This window comes from Staurois parvus, unplaced genomic scaffold (assembly GCF_062004578.1).
Source record: "Staurois parvus isolate SC_StPar_1 unplaced genomic scaffold, SC_StPar_1.0 ptg000323l, whole genome shotgun sequence".
Taxonomy (NCBI): Eukaryota; Metazoa; Chordata; class Amphibia; order Anura; family Ranidae; genus Staurois; species Staurois parvus.
Genome location: NW_028318119.1, coordinates 417156 through 437953, shown reverse-complemented (window position 1 = coordinate 437953; position 20798 = coordinate 417156). Strand labels below are relative to the sequence as shown.

General features: G+C 45.8%; 1 protein-coding gene across 4 annotated transcripts in view; it reads left to right on the top strand.

Annotated features, from left to right (window-relative positions):
* The window catches only part of TNS1 (tensin 1), a 688885-nt gene that overhangs the window by 255656 nt on the left and 412431 nt on the right, over nucleotides 1-20798 (top strand). Inside the window, exon 1 of one of the 4 annotated variants that reach the window (XM_089683825.1) lies at nucleotides 15786-16353. The exons of the other annotated variants lie outside the window; for them this stretch is intronic. The gene's annotated coding sequence lies outside the window, so the exon portion shown is untranslated. Of the gene's footprint in view, nucleotides 1-15785; nucleotides 16354-20798 lie in introns of those variants that run through there. 4 annotated transcript variants of the gene reach the window in all.

Sequence of the window (20798 nt, the reverse complement as noted above, 5' to 3'; positions counted from 1 at the left end):
ATGAAGTGCCATTGATGGGCACTGACGAGGCTGCACTGATGGGCACTGATGAGGTGCCACTGATGGGCACTGATGACACTGCACTGATGGGCACCGATGAGGCGGCACTGATGAGGTTGCACTGATGGGCACTGATGAGGCTGCACTGATGGGCACTGATGAGGTGCCATTGATGGGCACTGATGAGGTTCCATTGATGGGCACTGATAAGGCAGCACTGATGGGCACTGATGAGGTGCCATTGATGGGCACTGATGAGGCAGCACTGATGAGGTGCAATTGATGGGCACTGATGAGGCAGCACTGATGAGCACTGATGAGGTGCCATTGATGGGCACTGATGAGGCAGCACTGATGAGGTGCCATTGATGGGCACTGATGAGGTGCTATTGATGGGCACTGATGAGGCTGCACTGATGAGCACTGATGGGCACTGATGAGGTGCCATTGATGGGCACTGATGAGGTGCCACTGATGAGGCTGCACTCATGGGCACTGATGAGGAAGCACTGATGGCCACTGATGAGGCAGCACTGATGGGCACTGATGAGGTTCCATTAATGGGCACTGACGAGGCAGCACTGATGGGCACTGATGAGGTGCCATTTGATTGGCACTGCTGAGGCTGTACTGATGGGCACTGATGAGGCTGCACTGAAAGGCTGTAATGATGAACACTGATATGCTGCACTGGTAGACATGGATGGGACGGCACTGAAGATCAGTGATTATCAGTGTAAAGATGTCCTGTCAATAAGAATCAGAATCCAAGCTCCGGCTTCCACTTTATAATCAGTTGCAGAAAACACTTTTGTTCCTTTTTACGATAAAAGCTTTCCATAAATAAATAAAAGCTGATCATTGTAAACACCCCTGTCCACATTAAATGGTTTGTCCCACCCCTGTAGACCGACACACCTTGAAGACAGCTTATTCTTTTTTGAAAAACAACAGACTTGCTGACCAGATCACCAGGTGAAAATAAAGGAAAAAAAGCCTAAAAAAAGAAAGCCAATGCACCCGCCACATCTGAGGATTGGTACACGGAGATATAGTAGGTTTTTGTTTTTAATACAGTTTTAGGATTGCTGGAAGATAACATTCTGGGTTAGACAGGAAAGTCCTCGCCTGCCCCGGGCCGCTGCAGTGCCAACAAATGGCTCATCCTGTAGTGGGAAGGGGGGGGGGGGGCAGCCATGTCTAACCTCAGCCCCGTTATTGGGAAAGGTAGGAATGTTACCTGGGGGGTGGAATACCAGCCAGATTACTGTGATTCCTCTCCTGCAGGCTGGAATGTGTCTGCAGGAACACAGGTGCTCTGCAGGGGGTAGCCGGGGTGTCTTCGGAGAGGGAATGTGTGACTCGGGACTTGTTGTGTGTACACGGCGGCCAGAATTCGCGACCCCTCCCCGGGACAGCACACCGTTCAGGTCTGGTGCACATAACTCGGGTCATCTGAAAGGCATCAGAAGTTGTTGGCATTTTTTTCTTTCAAAGATAAATGTGAATGTCATCAAATGAAAGAGACCCTGTCACCTGCTGAAACCCGTACCTGCGGAGAAGAGATTGGATGCCCGCCTCTCCTCCTGGCTGTGCCATTGCTGCAGAGATCTGGTTCTCTGAAGACCGCCGGAAAACACTTCTGGGAGTGTCCATCTCCTGGGTCCCCTCGAAGCGCGTTCACACCTGTGCATTTTTTACTGCGTTTTGCAGGAACGCAGTGCATGCCATTTATCATGGTTTCCTATGGATCACATCTATGCGTTTTTTGCGCCCGAGTTTTTTCAAAAGGGTCAGGGACTTCTTTTCTAGCAGCAGCTTGCGTTTTTGGTCCTATAGACTTTAATGGAACCGCATATAAAAAGAAAGTGCTGCATCTTGCGTGTTTTTTTGACGCGTTTTGAATCTGCCCAGCAACAAGTTGGCCAAAAATAAACGATAAAAAAGCGCAAAATGCATCAAAAACAAATTTTAAAAATGCATGTGCCAAAATGCACCGCAAAAAGCACTGCAGAAACAGATCAAATGCAAACTGCATAAGTGTGAGCCTATCTTCTGACCGAGGTCCAAAAATAAATGTCCCCACAATCAGGCTTCCCCCATAAATCAGTTGCCACTGTCAGAGTACCCCCTTATATCAGGTGTTCCCATCAGAGCGCCCCCTTACATCAGGCTTTTCCATCAGAGTGCCCCCTTACATCAGGCATTTCCATCAGAGTGCCCCCTTACATCAGGCATTTCCATCAGAGTGCCCCCTTACATCAGGCATTCCCATCAGAGTGACCCCTTACATCAGACATTCCCATCAGAGTGCCCCCTTACATCAGGCATTCCCATCAGAGTGCCCCCTTACATCAAGGCATTCCCATCAGAGTGCCCCCTTACATCATGCATTCCCATCAGAGTGCCCCCTTACATCAGGCATTTCCATCAGAGTGCCCCCTTACATCAAGGCATTCCCATCAGAGTGCCCCCTTACATCAAGGCATTCCCATCAGAGTGCCCCCTTACATCAAGGCATTCCCATCAGAGTGCCCCCTTACATCAAGGCATTCCCATCAGAGTGCCCCCTTACATCAAGGCATTCCCATCAGAGTGCCCCCTTACATCAGACATTCCCATCAGAATGCCCCTTACATCAGGCATTCCCATCAGAGTTCCCCCTTACATCAGGTATTCCCATCAGAGTGCCCCCTTACATCAGACATTCCCATCAGAGTGCCCCCTTACATCAAGGCATTTCCATCAGGGTGCCCCCTTACATCAAGGCATTTCCATCAGAGTGCCCCCTTACATCAGGCATTCCCATCAGAATGCCCCTTACATCAGGCATTCCCATCAGAGTTCCCCCTTACATCAGGTATTCCCATCAGAGTGCCCCCCTACATCAGACATTCCCATCAGAGTGCCCCCTTACATCAAGGCATTTCCATCAGAGTGCCCCCTTACATCAGGCATTCCCATCAGAGTGCCCCCTTACATCAGGCATTCCCATCAGAGTGCCCCCTTACATCAGGCATTCCCATCAGAGTGCCCCCTTACATCAGGCATTCCCATCAGAGTTCCCCCTTACATCAGGCATTCCCATCAGAGTGCCCCCTTACATCAGGCATTTCCATCAGAGTTCCCCCTTACATCAGGCATTCCCATCAGAGTGCCCCCTTACATCAGGCATTCCCATCAGAGTGCCCCCTTACATCAGGCATTCCCATCCGAGTGCCCCCTTACATCAGGCATTCCCATCCGAGTGCCCCCTTACATCAGGCATTCCCATCCGAGTGCCCCCTTACAACAGGGCCCATTCACACCTGCCTGGCTTGCTGCTGCGTGTTAAATGCACGCGGGTTGTGTTGCGCAATGCTGCGTTGCACGCTGTAACGGATTACAAAGATGTGCTTGTAGCATGGTTGGCAATGCAAGGTTGGCTCGTTGCACTGCGCTGCAATCCACACCCTTCAACGGGGTGCACTGTGGCACGGCATTGCAGTAAAGCATGTCATACTGCAATGTGTTGGTGTGAATGGGCCCCTTGCTGATACCTCCTGCTGACCGCAACTATGAGTTTAGGTGTGCAACTAATGCAGATCGCTTTTCAGAGGCAGTTGACATGCGGTGAGGAGGTGACGTGATTTAACTACATTTTTCCCTAATAAAAGCGTTGCCTGCAGTTGTGGGGCGCTTGCAGCGCTTCCCTGCTTACTGGAATGAGTTGCGTTCAGTAGGCTTGCCACCCAGCTACTGCATTTCGTTGGGATAGCTTTTGCCGCGGGTGCCAAGCGAAGCATCTCAGCCTTGGTATGTACAGCAAACACCCCATTTGCTGCCATTGTAGCCTAAAGTGATACTAACCACTTGAAGGCCAGGCCTTTTCTGGTTGTTCCGGTCACTAAAATCTTCTCCTGGTCGAGGTTCAAAAATAAATGTCCCCATTAGTGTTCCCCTTTACATCAGGTTCCCTCTCCAGAGTAATTTATTACATTGGGTGCCACCATCAGACTTCCCCCATAAATCAGATGTGCATCAGAGTGCCCCCTTACATCAAGGCATTCCCATCAGAGTTTGATCCTGTCTTCTCTGATCCTCCCCTTCTTCCAGTGTCCCCCTCTTATCTCCTTATAAGACATATCTTATGAAGACAATATGCACATGCCCAGTTTGGTTTGTGTTGCTAGAGAGTTTTTTTTTTTTTCTTGGGAGAATGCATGTGATCAGCACAGGGCCAATCTGCGCTGTCCAGAATGAGGTCAGGGGTTCTGCATCCTCCTAGAGAAAAATGAAAACGCCTCCTACAAGCTTTAACCAGTGCTCTGCTGGACACTGATAGAAGTCACAAGACTGCTATATACTGCTGATGGGAAAAGGTATTTAGCAGTTTGTATTTACTAAAATAATTGCATTTCCATGTTCTGTGTACTGTGGGAGACCAGATATAGTGAATGCAGGGTCCGGGGAGACCGGATATAGTGAATGCAGGGTCCGGGGAGACCGGATATAGTGAATGCAGGGTCCGGGGAGACCGGATATAGTGAATGCAGGGTCCGGGGAGAGCGGATATAGTGAATGCGGGGTCCGGGGAGACCAGATATAGTGAATGCGGGGTCCGGGGAGAGCGGATATAGTGATTGCAGGGTCCGGGGAGACCAGATATAGTGAATGCAGGGTCCGGGGAGAGCGGATATAGTGAATCCAGGGTCCGGGAAGACCGGATATAGTGAATGCAGGGTCCGGGGAGAGCGGATATAGTGAATGCGGGGTCCGGGGAGAGCTGATATAGTAAATGCGGGGTCCGGGGAGAGCGGATATAGTGAATGCGGGGTCCGGGGAGAGCGGATATAGTGAATGCAGGGTCCGGGGAGAGCGGATATAGTGAATGCAGGATCCGGGGAGACCGGATATAGTGAATGCAGGGTCCGGGGAGACCAGATATAGTGAATGCGGGGTCCGGAAAGAGCGGATATAGTAAATGCGGGGTATGGGGAGAGCGGATATATTGAATGCAGGGTCTGGTGACACCAGATATAGTGAATGCGGGGTTCGGGGAGAGCGGATATAGTGAATGCGGGGTCCGGGGACACCAGATATAGTGAATGCAGGGCCCGGGGAGAGCGGATATAGTGAATGCAGGGCCCGGGGAGAGCGGATATAGTGAATGCAGGGTCCGGGGAGACCGGATATAGTGAATGTAGGGTCTGGGGAGACCGGATATAGTGAATGTAGGGTCCGGGGAGACCAGATATAGTGAATGCAGGGTCCGGGGAGATCAGATATAGTGAATGCAGGGTCCGGGGTTTAGCAACACTTGAATACTTGTTGCCGTCCTAATTAGCACTACTGAAGTCGCTCGGACTTTATAAAAGGTTCCTGTACTACTTCAAGGCGACTTCTATCTGACTTGTGCCCATAGACTTTAATGGAAGGCCCCTCCAAGTCGGATCCTCAACTATAATGATGTGATTTGGACCCGACATTACAGGAAGATTACCCAGGCATTTCCTGAAAGTTGCTTCGGAGTAGTACTCAAGTCGCCTGGCAAAGTCGCACTGTACATCGCGCGACTTTCAGGTCGTAGTAGTGTGAACCGAGACTTAGAGTTCCATCTATCCAATCCTTTTTTGTACTTTGTCTTAATCGGGATGTGGTGCTGGAGGTTATCGATCATACTTACTATATACAATAAAGTACAGTTGTGCTCAAAAGTTTACATAAAAAAGCCCGGTTACAATATGCTTGACAACACCTTGACATGCTTAACCGGGCCTTCTTGTGTCATTGATGCAGTAAAGGCTTCTTTCTGGCACCTCCACCATGCAGCTCATTTTTGTTGAAGTGTCATCATATTGTGATCCTTCAAAACAACCACACTGTTTTTTTCCAGAGCAGCCTGTATATTTCTTGTGGTTACCTGCGGGGTTTCCCTTTGTATCCCGAACAATTCTTCTGGCAGTCGTGGCTGCAATCTTTCTTGGTCTCCCTGACCTTGGCTTGGTATCAAGAGATCCCTGAACTTTCCACTTCTTAACCTCTCTGGCGGTATTCCCGAGTGTAGTTCGGGGTAAAGTTTCAGTACCAAAAGCGGTAACCCTGAGCTACACTCGGGCTTACCATGCGGCGCTGCTCAGGGAGTCCCTGCAGCACTTACCTTGTCCTGCGCTCCCACGATGTGTCCCCTGCAGCGTCCCCGGCCATCTCCTCCGGTGGATGCCAGCCGGCTTCCGTGTTCTGGTCCCTGTGACGTCGGGACGTACGGGCGCCGGCGGCGGGAAATTTGAAAATTTAAAAAAATGTCATTTTTTAAAAAAAAATTTTTACATAGTAAAACATTGCTGTTTCAACCCATTTCACATACATTTTGTCCCGAGTGCTTTGTCCGGCGCCCTGCCTGCATTTTTACTGTTCTTTCTCCCTGGAAACTGAGAAACGTCCATGGCGTCCAAAAAGCGTCCCTTTAGGTCAAAAGCGGTTTTAGACCGGCTAGAGAACAGCGATAGTAAATCAGAACCACTTGCAGAATTGAGTGATAATGATTTGTGGGGGAAATTCCTCATCAGACACTGAAAACGATTCTGCGACTTTGCTCAGCGATGTGCGAACTTGGCGCTCTATTTCACATTTCAGTGTTTTTGGTTTGATTATATTATTGAATTAAATGTATTATTATTATATTATTATTTTTTATGATTATTTATTAAATTATAATTTATGATTTCGTGTTTCAAATTTTATCATATCCGGGATGTTTAATAGACTCTTGTTCGGACAGATTTCAGTGAGTTATTCCTAAAAATTACAGGCCTACAATAAAAAAACTACATATTTCCATGCAAAATAATGGTACCGCTTTCAGCACAGAAATACTGACATCATCAGACCGCCAGGGAGGTTAATAGGTGATCTAACAGTACTGAATGGCATATTCAAGGCTTTGGACATCTTTATATGTCCTTTTCCATCTTTATAAAGTTCCATTACCTTGTTACGCAGGACTTTTGACAGTTCTTTTCTGACCCCCTTGGCTCAGTATCTAGCCTAGTCAGTGCTTCCATGTGAGAGCTAACAAACTCATTGACTATTTATACACTGACACTAATTGCAATTTAAAAAAACACAGATGTGGGACATTAGCCTCTAATTGGCATTTTACCTCGTGTGCCTGTACCAAGGCCGAACATTCCAGGGGGCGGAGACTTCTGATCCGGGGGCGGAGACTTTTGATCCGGGCCATTTGGGTGATTTCTGTTATGATTTAAAAAGGAGCCAAACAACGATGTGATGAATAAATGGCTTCATATGATCATCATCCTTCAATAAAAGAGCATTTTTTGGCTTGATCAGTCATATTTTCAATATCAATGCCAAAATTTCACAATTTCTGCCGGGGAGTGCAAACTTTTGAGCGCAACTCTACATCTGTACACCATAATGAAGTAAACGGAAGATCACATGAAGACGATCCATCCACAATGTGTGGCCCCATCCATAGTAGAAGTCTTGTGTAGTCTCATCTTGCACATCGGTTGGCTCCTTACCCGGCTCAGTAGATGATAGATGATGAAGACGGGATAATTGGCACTGATATGTGGAAAAGAACATTCCAGGCATAGGAGGCAGAGGAACGCGCAATTCCTGGCTGCCGACCATCTCTCTCCAGGTGAAACACCTCCTGCCCTTTCTTCAGAGGAGCGCGGAACGGTGGGGATCTAGAACGTCTAGATCGCCGTCATTCTCTGTTAAAGGGCAACGAAATCAGTACCTACCTCCATGGGAAACGGCTTCCAACAGTATTCACAAGAATGTATGTAAAAGTATCCATGTCTGCCCAGAAAGTGATACATCTGACATGTACATACCTCCGCTGTCAGCCCATTGTTCTGCAGAAGAAGCTATTTAACCCCTTGCAGACCAGGCTCATTCTGATCCTTTTTGTTTCCTTTTAAAATTCAGTATTTTATTGCCAGAAAATTACTTAGAACCCCCAAACATTGTATATTTTTTAAGCAGAGGCCCTAGAGAATAAAATGGTGGGTGTTGTAATTTTTCGTCACACAGTATTTGCGCAGCTGTTTTTCAAACGCAATTTGTTTGGAAAAAATGCACTTTAATGAATTTTAATGCACAAAAACGCAATGTCATACCGAATTGTTTGGTAAAAAAACTCAAAGACAATGTTACGGCGAGTAAATAGATACCTAACATGTTACACTTTAAAACTGCGTATTCTCATGGAACAAAGGGTACCTAAAAAACAATCTCCATAGATTATTATTATTATTATTATACAGGATTTATATTATTATTATTATACAGGATTTATATATTATTATTATACAGGATTTATATTATTATTATTATACAGGATTTATATTATTATTATTATACAGGATTTATATATTATTATTATACAGGATTTATATTATTATTATTATACAGGATTTATATATTATTATTATACAGGATTTATATTATTATTATTATACAGGATTTATATATTATTATTATACAGGATTTATATTATTATTATTATTATACAGGATTTATATTATTATTATACAGGATTTATATTATTATTATTATTATTATTATTATTATACAGGATTTATATATTATTATTATTATTATACAAGATTTATATTATTATTATACAGGATTTATATATTATTATTATACAGGATTTATATTATTATTATAAATATACAGGATTTATATTATTATTATACAGGATTTATATATTATTATTATACAGGATTTATATATTATTATTATTATTATACAGGATTTATATTATTATTATACAGGATTTATATATTATTATTATACAGGATTTATATATTATTATTATTATACAGGATTTATATTATTATTATTATACAGGATTTATATAGCGCCAACAGTTTGCTCAGCGCTTTACAATATAACGGGAGACAATACAGCAACAATACAGTTCAATACAAGAGGGTTAGGAGGGCCCTGATCCTGGGAGCTTACAATCTAAGAGGGAGGGGCTAGTGGTACAAAAGGTAGTAACTGTGGGGGATGGACTGGTTGGAAGAGTAGAAGATTCCATTATTAGCTGAGGGCAGGATAGGCTTCCCTGAAGAGAGAGGTTTTCTCTTGAGCAGAGTAGTGAGCAGAGTAGGTGATAGTCTGATAAATTGGGGTAGAGAGTTCCAGAGGATGGGGGAAGCTCTGGAGAAGTCCTGGAGACAAGCATGGGAAGAGGAGACAAGGGAGCTAGACAGTAGGAGGTCTTGCGAGGAGCGGAGAGGATGGTTTGGGTGATATTTAGAGACTCCTTTACAAGATACAAGTTTAGGGGTAAAATAGGTCTGGTGCTAGAATCATTGCTCTTGCTCTGATATTTGCGGCAATACTTCACATGTGTGGTGCGACCGCCGTTTACATAAGCACGGGAAACCAACACACACTTTAACATTTGCGTGGTGGGAGAGGATGCTTTTAAATGTTTTTTTTTTTAAATGTTATTATTTATTTATTTTTAGATCAACTTTATTGCTATCACAAGGGATGAGCAACACCCCCTTGTGATAGCATAGCCCGTGACAGGCAGAGGCGTCCCTAGGGTAGGTGTCACCCGGTGCTGTAACACTTGGTGACACCCCATCCGACTATCCCCACAGAATGGATGGGATCTGCAGATTGAGCATAATGGATCGGATTGCTAGGATTGCCGGTATGCAACCTATACGGGGTGACACCGGACCCACTCCAAGAAAAGGTAAGTTGTAAAGAAAGCTGAAGATCCCCGCAGGATGGATCAGATCCATCCTATGGGGATCGTCGGCTTGCTTTACAACTTGCCTCTGTGTGGAGCAGGTCCTGTGTCACCCCATGCGGTCGGTGTCACCCAGTGCGGACCGCACCCCCCTCGGGACACCATTTATTTTTATTTCAGGTACTTATATATCGCCGTCAGTTTACACAGCACTTTACATATATATTGTACATTCACATCAGTCCCTAACCCTCAAGGGGCGTACAATCTAAGGTCCCTAACCCTCAAGGGGTGTACAATCTAAGGTCCCTAACCCTCAAGGGGCGTACAATCTAAGGTCCCTAACCCTCAAGGGGTGTACAATCTAAGGTCCCTAACCCTCAAGGGGTGTACAATCTAAGGTTCCTAACCCTCAAGGGGTGTACAATCTAAGGTCCCTAACCCTCAAGGGGCGTACAATCTAAGGTCCCTAACTCACATTCATACATACATATACTAGGGACAATTTAGACAGGAGCCAATTCACCTACCAGCATGTCTTTGGAGTGTGGGAGGAAACCGGAGTACCCGGAGGAAACCCACACAGGCACAGAGAGAAAATGCAAACTCCAGGCAGGTGGTGCCGCAGTTGGGATTTGAACCAGTGACCCGAGTACTGCGGGGCGGAAGTGCTAACCATTTAGCCACTGTGCTGCCATTGGTGACAGATCCTCCTTATTGAGAGATCTGGGGTCTGTTTAGACCCCAGATCTTTCCTCCGGTCTCCAAAGCATCTGATCCAATCGAGAACATTGGGATCAGATGCTTTCACAAGCCAGTAATGCGACCAAAACAGGAAGAGACTAAGGCCGGCCATAAATGGGTTGAAATTCGACCGATTTTTTTTTGTCCGAAAATCGGACCTAGGAATAATCGGCCGATTTTCGCTCTGTTAGTGGGTCAATGGCACCGGCCGATTTTCATGGTTCCTCCCTTTTTTGGTGATCGGGCATGTTGGAAAATTCATGAAAAACGACCGCTTTTCAACTCAATGATGGTCAAATCGTACGATTGTTTTTCCGAAAAGAATCTGCGCATGAGCCGTGACCTGGGAAGAACAGAAGTTTCGCCTGTTATATGGGGTGAACTTTATGACTCGGTCGTCCGATTTTCAAAATCATTGATGGCGCCATCGGATTACCGAGCGAACGACGTTTCCGATTTTCGTACGAAAAATCATTCGGAATTCGAGCCATGTATGGCCTGCATAAATCCTCATCTCTTCCGGTTTCTAACATCACACAGTGGGAGAAACACTGTCAGTTCTTCTCGCTGTCTCCCAGGAACTGGATCCCGCCAGTCGCATCCTTACTGGGCTCCTCGTTAGCTCAGGAGAGCCCGGGAAAGGTAGTGGCAGGACGGGGGGAACAAGATCCCTTCCATCGCTTGTAAAAGTAATCCAGCAGCTCTATAGCCGCTAGGATCACTTTTAGGCTTGGTTCACACTGGACACGATTTAAAATCATGCGTTTTGTATTCAATTTCACTGCATTTTTTTACAGATTTTTTTTTGCGTTTCCCATTGCGTTTTGCAGTGCGATTTCTAGTGTAGTCTATATGTGAAATCGCAACAAATTGCAGAAAAAGTCATACAAGAACTACTTTTGAAATCGCGCCCCAGCAAATCGCGTATATTAAGACGCACATTCATTAGATCCGATTTCAAGTACCATTTCAATTGCCAAATCGCACCTGAAATGGCGGCGGTGTGAACCCGGGCTGACTGTGTAGGGAATCGCCGGCTCTAGAAAAATGATATCTCGTCATCGGTGCAGCAATGACCAAGATATCGCTCCTTCCCAACCAGCGGTGTGCCGGTACGTCATATGGATGGGAAGTGGCTAATGCAGCTCTGTAATCATGAATGCATCATTAAATGTATTTTAAATACAAGAAGCGTAAGTACCTGAATGTGACCTGCTATCAGCCTCTTGCAGTCCCTGTACAGCAGAGCTGGAGTGTGAGCGGAAGAAGCAGCCCAAGCTTCCAATCAGTTCTTGTGCTGACAAGAAGCATGCTGATAGGAGGAGAGAGCAGAGTGATAGAGATGCACTTAACACTGTGCTGCTTGTCCAATCATAGGCTGGAGGATAACTTGTGCTCAGAAGAGGGTTAAATGATGATGGTCATTAGAATGAGATAGCTCTAGTGGCAGAAAAAAGTACTGCGGGGGATATCTCTGGATTGGAGGTGAATATTGCAGCAAAAGCTGGTTTTGTTTTTTTATCTTGTAAAAGGGTGTTCATACCTACATATCATGTCAGTTAGGGCTGTGTCTGCAACTGCACCCTTTTTTTAAAATTCAGCAGCTACAAATACGTAAATCTGGTACGTACAAGTCCCTGGAGTCCAGCATTGTTTTCCCGCAATTAATTCTTCTTGCGGCTGCGGCTTCTGGTGCCGCCATCTTGGATTTGGGAGTTAATTGTGACTTCCTGAGGATTCCTATCTGGCTGCCCACTGCATCCTCCTGCAGCCTCCTGGGATGTGTAATGTGTCCCAGAAGGCATGGGGGGGGGGGGGGGGGGTGATGTCATTCTCTCATAGGCGAGAATGGCGGGAGCAGGTGCCTGTCAAAAAATAAAAAAAACTTTAAAAGTGTTAGTGGTGGGGGCAGCATTTTCATTTTCAGCAGAAGTCCGCTTTAATGAGCCTTCCTACCATCAGGTGCATTGTGCTGATGCGCGGAAAAAAAAAAAGCTCATACTTTGGACCCATTGATGTTCCTTTTTCCCCTTAAGAACCGATGGACACTTCAATGGGGGAGTTGGGCAAAAAAGTAGCCCGTTGGGTGGTTGAGGGTGAGGGGCATTAAAAACGCATGGTTAAGTCATGCTTTTCGCACCCCTCAACTGCCTCTTTAAGCGTTAATGGCAACGAGCGCGGGGGGGGGGGGGGGGGGTGTTCACTTGTTTTTGCATGCCAACAGCAAAAACCATGTAATCGCATGCCAACAGCAAAAACCATGTAATCGCATGCCAGCAGCAAGAACCATGTAATCGCATGCCAGCAGCAAACACTATGTAATCGCATGCCAGCAGCAAAAACTAGGTAATCGCATGCCAGCAGCAAAAACTATGTAATCGCATGCCAGCAGCAAAAACTATGTAATCGCATGCAAGCAGCAAAAACTATGTAATCGGATGCCAGCAGCAAAACTATGTAATCGCACGCCAGCAGAAAAACTAATCGCATGCCAGCAGCAAAAACTATGTAATCGCATGCAAGCAGCAAAAACTATGTAATCGGATGCCAGCAGCAAAACTATGTAATCGCACGCCAGCAGAAAAACTAATCGCATGCCAGCAGCAAAAACCATGTAATCGCATGCCAGCAGCAAAAACCATGTAATCGCATGCCAGCAGCAAAAACCATGTAATCGCATGCTAGCAGCAAAAACTATGTAATCGCATGCCAGCAGCAAAAACTATGTAATCGCATGCCAGCAGCAAAAACTATGTAATCGCATGCAAGCAGCAAAAACTATGTAATCGGATGCCAGCAGCAAAACTATGTAATCGCACGCCAGCAGAAAAACTAATCGCATGCCAGCAGCAAAAACTATGTAATCGCATGCAAGCAGCAAAAACTATGTAATCGGATGCCAGCAGCAAAACTATGTAATCGCACGCCAGCAGAAAAACTAATCGCATGCCAGCAGCAAAAACCATGTAATCGCATGCCAGCAGCAAAAACCATGTAATCGCATGCCAGCAGCAAAAACCATGTAATCGCATGCTAGCAGCAAAAACTATGTAATCGCATGCCAGCAGCAAAAACCATGTAATCGCATGCCAGCAGCAAAAACTATGTAATCGCATGCCAGCAGCAAAAACTATGTAATCGCATGCCAACAGCAAAAACCATGAAATCGCATGCCAGCAGCAAGAACCATGTAATCGCATGCCAGCAGCAAAAACTATGTAATCGCATGCCAACAGCAAAAACCATGAAATCGCATGCCAGCAGCAAGAACCATGTAATCGCATGCCAGCAGCAAAAACTATGTAATCGCATGCCAACAGCAAAAACCATGAAATCGCATGCCAACAGCAAAAACCATGAAATCGCATGCCAGCAGCAAAAACTATGTAATCGCATGCCAACAGCAAAAACCATGTAATCGCATGCCAGCAGCAAGAACCATGTAATCGCATGCCAGCAGCAAAAACTACGTAATCGCATGCCAGCAGCAAAAACTATGTAATCGCATGCATGCAGCAAAAACTATGTAATCGCATGCCAGCAGCAAAAACCATGTAATCGCATGACAGCCGCAAAAACCATGTAATATTAGTAGGTGGAAAGCCTGCTAAACGCAATCTATTCAAGTGCATGGGGGAGCGCACCACAAATGCACCACAGCTGCGAGCAATGCACATGGTTGCAGTGCGTTTGTCCCAGAAAAATGGGTGGTGAGGAGGCGCGGTGTCACCTCCTCACTGCCTGTCAATGGCTGCTGTAAAGCGATCCGAACGCAGAACGGAGAAGTAGCGGGTTTAGACGCAAGGATCAGTGCACTTTCAGTAGACTGAACGGAGAGCAGTATGCCTGCATACGGTACTTACCACCATCTGCTGGCTGCGTGCCCGGTACAGCCCCATAGACTTCGATGGGATCCTCTGATCGTCTCCGGTCTCGGGAGAGTCCCATAAAAGTCTATGGGGCTGTAATGCACTGACGCAACCAGGACAGCGATGACTTGCACCATTGGACAAACCTCCGTGTACTCCGGTTTCCTCCCACACTCCAAAGACATGCTGGTAGGTGAATTGCCTCCTGTCTAAATTGTCCCTAGTATGTGTATGTATGAATGTGAGTTAGGGACCTTAGATTGTACGCCCCTTGAGGGTTAGGGACCTTAGATTGTACACCCCTTGAGGGTTAGGGACCTTGGATTGTACGCTCCTTGAGGGTTAGGGACCTTGGATTGTACACCCCTTGAGAGTTAGGGACCTTAGATTGTACACCCCTTGAGGGTTAGGGACCTTAGATTGTATGCCCCTTGAGGGTTAGGGACCTTAGATTGTACACCCCTTGAGGGTTAGGGACCTTAGATTGTACGCTCCTTGAGGGTTAGGGACCTTAGATTGTACACCCCTTGAGGGTTAGGGACCTTGGATTGTACACCCCTTGAGGGTTAGGGACCTTAGATTGTACGCCCCTTGAGGGTTAGAGACCTTAGATTGTACGCCCCTTGAGGGTTAGGGACCTTAGATTGTACGCCCCTTGAGGGTTAGGGACCTTAGATTGTACGCCCCTTGAGGGTTAGGGACTGATGTGAATGTACAATATATATATAAAGTGCTGCGTAAATTGACGGCGATATATAAGTACCTGAAATAAATACATAAATAATAACAGCAAAACCATGGCCATTAGATAGAGATAATCAGGGGCGGACTGACAACTCATGGGGCCCCCGGGCAGTAGGGGATCATGGGGCCCCTGTGTCCTTGGCCAAACTCAAAAAAGCCTATGAAAAAGGTACCAGGGGCATCTCATGGGGCCCCCTACTGACCCCGGGCAGTTTCCAAATGGTCAGTCCGCCCCTGGGGGTAAGTATACGTCTATGGTGGGGGAGGGTGGGTTCGGTTAAGTGAAGGTGGCAAAAGGAAAAAAAATATTTTTTTTCCTTTAAATGCTGGTTTTACAAATGCATATACATATAAAAAAAACAAAACAAAAAAACCACGCTGGTGTTATCGCGCGTTAATAGCGGGCATCTGGCCCAAAATGTTGGCTGCACGCTGCCTTCTTGCAGGCACGGCAGGGGTTAAAGCACAGGAAACCATCTGCATGTACAGTTTGATTTTTAAACATGTGCAGAAGTGGAGAACCCTCCTCTCCCTCCACCTCTCCCAGCTGTGCTCCCTCCCACCTGGCCAGATCCAGGACCGCAGCTCCCCCCCCCCTCCTCCATTCGGCTATCCTTCTGCTGCTGCTGCTCCTGCTCTCCAGCATGAGTGTTGTAATGTTTTTTCCCTACTCTTGGATTCCATGCCCTTTAAGGCTGCACAAATCAGTCAAGCAGCCGGGAGTTGTTGTTGGGTGTGTATGTGTTTTGCTTGGAGTGCGCCGCGCTTAAGAGGGAAAAAAAAGAAAAAAAAAAAATTGAGGCGAATGGATAAGGAGTAATAAGATTCCCCCCTCCTCCTCGCCTTCCAGTGTGTTTCAGGCTTGCAAGCTTTTCCATAGTCCGCCCCACACGGCTCACACACAGGAATACGGCTCTCACTGGCTTGCGTGACACCGCTGATACGTTTTTGGAACTTTGTAAACTTTTTTGGAACTTTGTGAACTTTTTTGGCCTGTCAGCGGCAACTTTTGGACACTTTGCTTCTTCTTCTTTTTTTTTTTTTTTTTTTCATTTTTGTCTGCCTGTTGGCACTTGCTGCCTGCCCTCTTCACCCCTCCGCCAAGGTGAGATGGGAAAAGGAAGGAGGGGGAGAGATTAGATTGGCTGTTTGTTTTCTTTTATTTTTTTTCCGCCTGCCCAGATAAGCGTTGGATTTTGCACAGGGAGGACGGTGGTGGCACCTGGCCGGACGGCGGTGGAGGCGCAAGGATCTTCGAGGTGTAAGGTGAGCTGCGTGCGGCTTGTGCGGTTGTTGGCAGTGGCCATCTGTAATTTGTGGCATTGGAGGACGTCGGGATCCTGGCTATCCAGCCTTTGGTGGTGACGGCTGAGAATTGTAGTTCGGCAACAGCTGGATAGCTGCCGGTTGCCCATCGTAATGACTGATCTAAATTGCAGCTTTTGAGGAACTACAAGTCCCAGCCTGCCCTAGCTCTCTCCGAAGAGCTACAGGCTCTCCAACGCGAGTTAAAGCCTAATCTTGATGGCAATTTTACGGAAATTTTACGGTAATTGCTCAATTAGTGTTTTTCCTGAACACAAATCTTTTATGTTTAGGAATAAATGTTCTGCATGTTATTGACAAAATTTCCGTTGAAATCTTAGCGGGTGACAGCGTCGGTGTATTCTTATGTACGGAATGTTGCAGTGTTTTTGGAAAAAATAGATTTTGGGGCTAAACTACTACAAATTGCCGTCACAGAGGGCTCTTTCATGTAAAGCTATTGATGAGCTAGTTTATGATCTTCAAGAACATCAGTTGGTAGCTGGAGTTGCTGTAGATCATGATGAATACATGTCTTCATATGTTCTCTCAAAAAGTCAATGCTGGTGTTTGTGGTTCAGGGTAGGGGTGCACGTGTCTCTTTTTGAGCTGGTTAGTCCCCAGACTGTGTCATCAACCTGCCTGGAGTCACTGGAGACATGGTTTTGGAATCCTAAAAGAGGCTGTGGCCAGCTGATTGTGTGACATGCCTGGCTGCTGTGGAAGCTCTAATGTTAACCTGGGCTGTCCCCGTTCTAAGTGTATTATTGTTCTAGATCCCAAAATGTCAATGTGTTTTATCAGGGTGTCATTGACCCCAAGTGTTAACTAGTCATAGCTATGGATATTCAAGAATATGCGTGTTCTAGTTGTGGACCTCAAGTGTGTACCATAGGAGTGAACCCAGAGTCTTGATATACCATAGTTGTGTCTAAGTCTGTGAACCCCAATTCTCAATGTACCATAGATATGAACCCCAAGTGTCAATGTACTATAGATATGAATCTCAAGTGCAGGGGCAGACTGACAACTCATGGGGCCCCTGTTTCCTTGCCCAAACTCAAAAAAGCCTAAGAAAAAGGTACCAGGGGCACATCATGGGGCCCCCTACTGACCCCGGGCCCTCGGGCAGTGCCTGAGTTTCCAAATGGTCAGTCCGCCCCTGCTCAAGTGTCAATGTGCCATAGATTGAACCCCATGTGTCTGCCATAGATATGAATCCCAAGTGTCAATGTACCATAGATATGAACCCCAAGTGTCTATGTACCATAGATATGAACCCCAAGTGTCTATGTACCATAGATATGAACCCCAAGTGTCAATGTGCCATAGATATGAACCCCAAGTGTCTATGTACCATAGATATGAACCCCAAGTGTCTATGTACCATAGATATGAACCCCAAGTGTCAATGTGCCATAGATATGAATCCCAAGTGTCAATGTGCCATACATATGAATCCCAAGTGTCTATGTGCCATAGATATGAACCCCAAGTGTCAATGTGCCATAGATATGAATCCCAAGTGTTTATGTGCCATAGATATGAACCCCAAGTGTCTATGTGCCATAGATATGAACCCCAAGTGTCAGTGTGCAATAGATATGAACCCCAAGTGTCAGTGTGCTATAGATATGAACCCCAAGTGTCAGTGTGCTATAGATATGAACCTCAAGTGTCAGCGTGCCAAGGTTTGGAACTCAAGCATAGATATAGACTCCCAAGTGTCAATGATCCATGGTTGTGGTCTTCAAGTGTCATTGTGTCATAGTTGTGAACACTCAAGGATCAGTGTGCCAAAATTGTGGATCCCAAGTGTTGATGTGCCATAGATGTGAATCTTGAGCGTCAGCATGATATAGTGTGAACCCCAAGTATCATGGTGTCATGAATGTCAGCATGCCATAGTTGTAGACATGAAATGTCCATGTTCCATGGTTGTGGACCCCAAGTGTCAGTGTGCTATAGATGTGGACCTTGAGCATCAGCATGTCATAGTGTGAACCCCAAGTATCATGGTGTCATGGATGTGTCAGTGTGCCATAGATATGAACTCCCAGGTGTCAATGCCCCATGGTCATGAACCTCAAGTGTCAGTGTGCCAAAATTGTAGATCCCAAGTGTTGGTGTTAATGTATCGTAGTTGTGGACTTCGAGGGTCTGCGTTCCATGGTTGTGGACCCGAGGTATCAGTGTGCTATAGATGTGTACCTTGAGTGTCAGCATGTCATAGTTGTGAACCCCAAGTGTCAAGGTGTCATCGATGTGCAGCCTGAGTGTCAGTATGTCATAGATGTTGACCCCAAATGTCAATGTGTCATTGTTGTGAACCCCAAGTGTCAGGCTGCCATAGATATGAAGCCTGAGTGTCAGTGTACCATTCATGTGTACCCCTTGTGTCAGTGTGCAATAGATATGGACCCCAAGTGTCAGTGTGCCATAGTTGTGGACTTCAAGCATTAGTGTGCCATAGATATGGGCTCCCAAATGTCAATGCTCCATGGCTGTGGAACTCAAGTGTCAGTGTGCCAAAATTGTGGATCCCAAGTGTTGGTGTGCCATAGATGTGAACCTTAGGTGTCAATGTGTCATAGATGTGGACCTCAAAGATCCATGTTCCATGGTTGTGGACCCCAGGTATCAGTGTGCTATAGATGTGGATCTAGAGTGCCATAGTTGTGGAACCCAAGTGTTAGGGTGTCGTTCTTGTGGAACCCAAGTGTGCACATTCCATGGTTGTGGTCCCAAGGGGTCCTCCAATGTCAGCATGTCATAGTTGTGGACCCCAAGTGTCAATGTGTCATAGTTGTGGACCCAAAGTGTCAATGTGTCATAACTGTGGAACCCAAGTGTCAACGTGTCATAGTTGTGGACCCCAAGTGTCAGGGTGCCATAGATGTGAAGCTCGAGTGTCAGTATGCCATAGACCTAAACACCATGTGTCCGTGTTCCATAGCTGTAGACATCAAGCGTCCACTAGTATGGTAGCTACGGTCTCAATGTGTCATAGTTGTGGAACCCAAGTGTCAATGTGTCATAGTTATGGACCCCAAGTGTCAGGGTGCCATAGATGTGAAGCTTGAGTGTCAGTATGCCATAGACCTAAATCCCAAGTGTCCGTGTTCCATAGCTGTAGACATCAAGCGTCCACTAGTATGGTAGCTATGGTCTCAATGTGTCATATTTGTGGAACCCAAGTGTCAATGTGTCATAGTTATGGACCCCAAGTGTCAGGGTGCCATAGATGTGAAGCTCGAGTGTCAGTATGCCATAGACCTAAATCCCATGTGTCCGTGTTCCATAGCTGTAGACATCAAGTGTCCACTAGTATGGTAGCTATGGTCTCAATGTGTCATTGGTCTGGGTATCGGTATATAGTAACTTTGGACTGTAACCGTGTCATAGTTAAAACCCCCAAGTATCAATATGCTTATATTCTGGACCCCTAACATCAGTCCTTGATTTGAACCACAGATTTCATTGTTTTTTGTATTGTACTGGAATCCCAGAATGTCATTACCATTTGTCTTCGGCAGTGTGATACATCTAACAAGTGGGAATCCATTAACAGATACTTTTTTTATGATCAACAATTCTGTTTAAGACATATACATGTCATATTGGCGTTGTGTGTTATGTCCTGTTAAGGAACACGTTCTGAATTGGTATCTTTAATTGCTGGTCTTGGGGTGGCTTATGTAAGTTGATATTTCATTACAAATCTTTGTTCTCATGGGAAGGGATTGCTTCCCATCCCACCTTTCCTGGAGGCAGATCATCCACCCGTACAACCCCTAGTGTGCTGCCATGTTGTCACACCCAAATGATCATTATCCGGCCCAAATACAATGGCTATCATCAGATGGCTTTTAACTTCTCTCCTTCTGGCTTATGGAATATAGATGAACAGGTTCACATGTGACACCATTATATAACGATCTGTTGTCTGAGAGCAGAAGACAATGTACAAGGATGAGAATGGGATGTCCATCTGCTAACAGTAGTAGTAACTTTGATGGTAATATCGGGGTTGGACAAATCCCAGAGGCCGGCTGGCTGTGTTGTCTTCAAATTTGCGGCTGTTGACTACAGATTTTTAACCTATTGGTGGAAAAACAGGTTCTCTTAGTTCCTAAAGTAGACCTGTCATCAACGTGTGCAGTAAATGGGTATAGGAGACATCACAGCATCCAGGGACAACCCTATGCTAGCTGACAAAGTGCCCTTTTTTCTGCCACAAATAAAAAAAACTGCTTCTGAGAGACCTCATGTCACCTAAAGCCTAGGCAAAGATTGCAGGGTTTCTGGCTACTATGAGCCTTGTGGTTGTTTCATTTCTTTAAAGTTCTCTGGCCTTTAAAAGATTAAAAGGTGAATTCTAAGGAAACCTCTAAATGCACAGATAA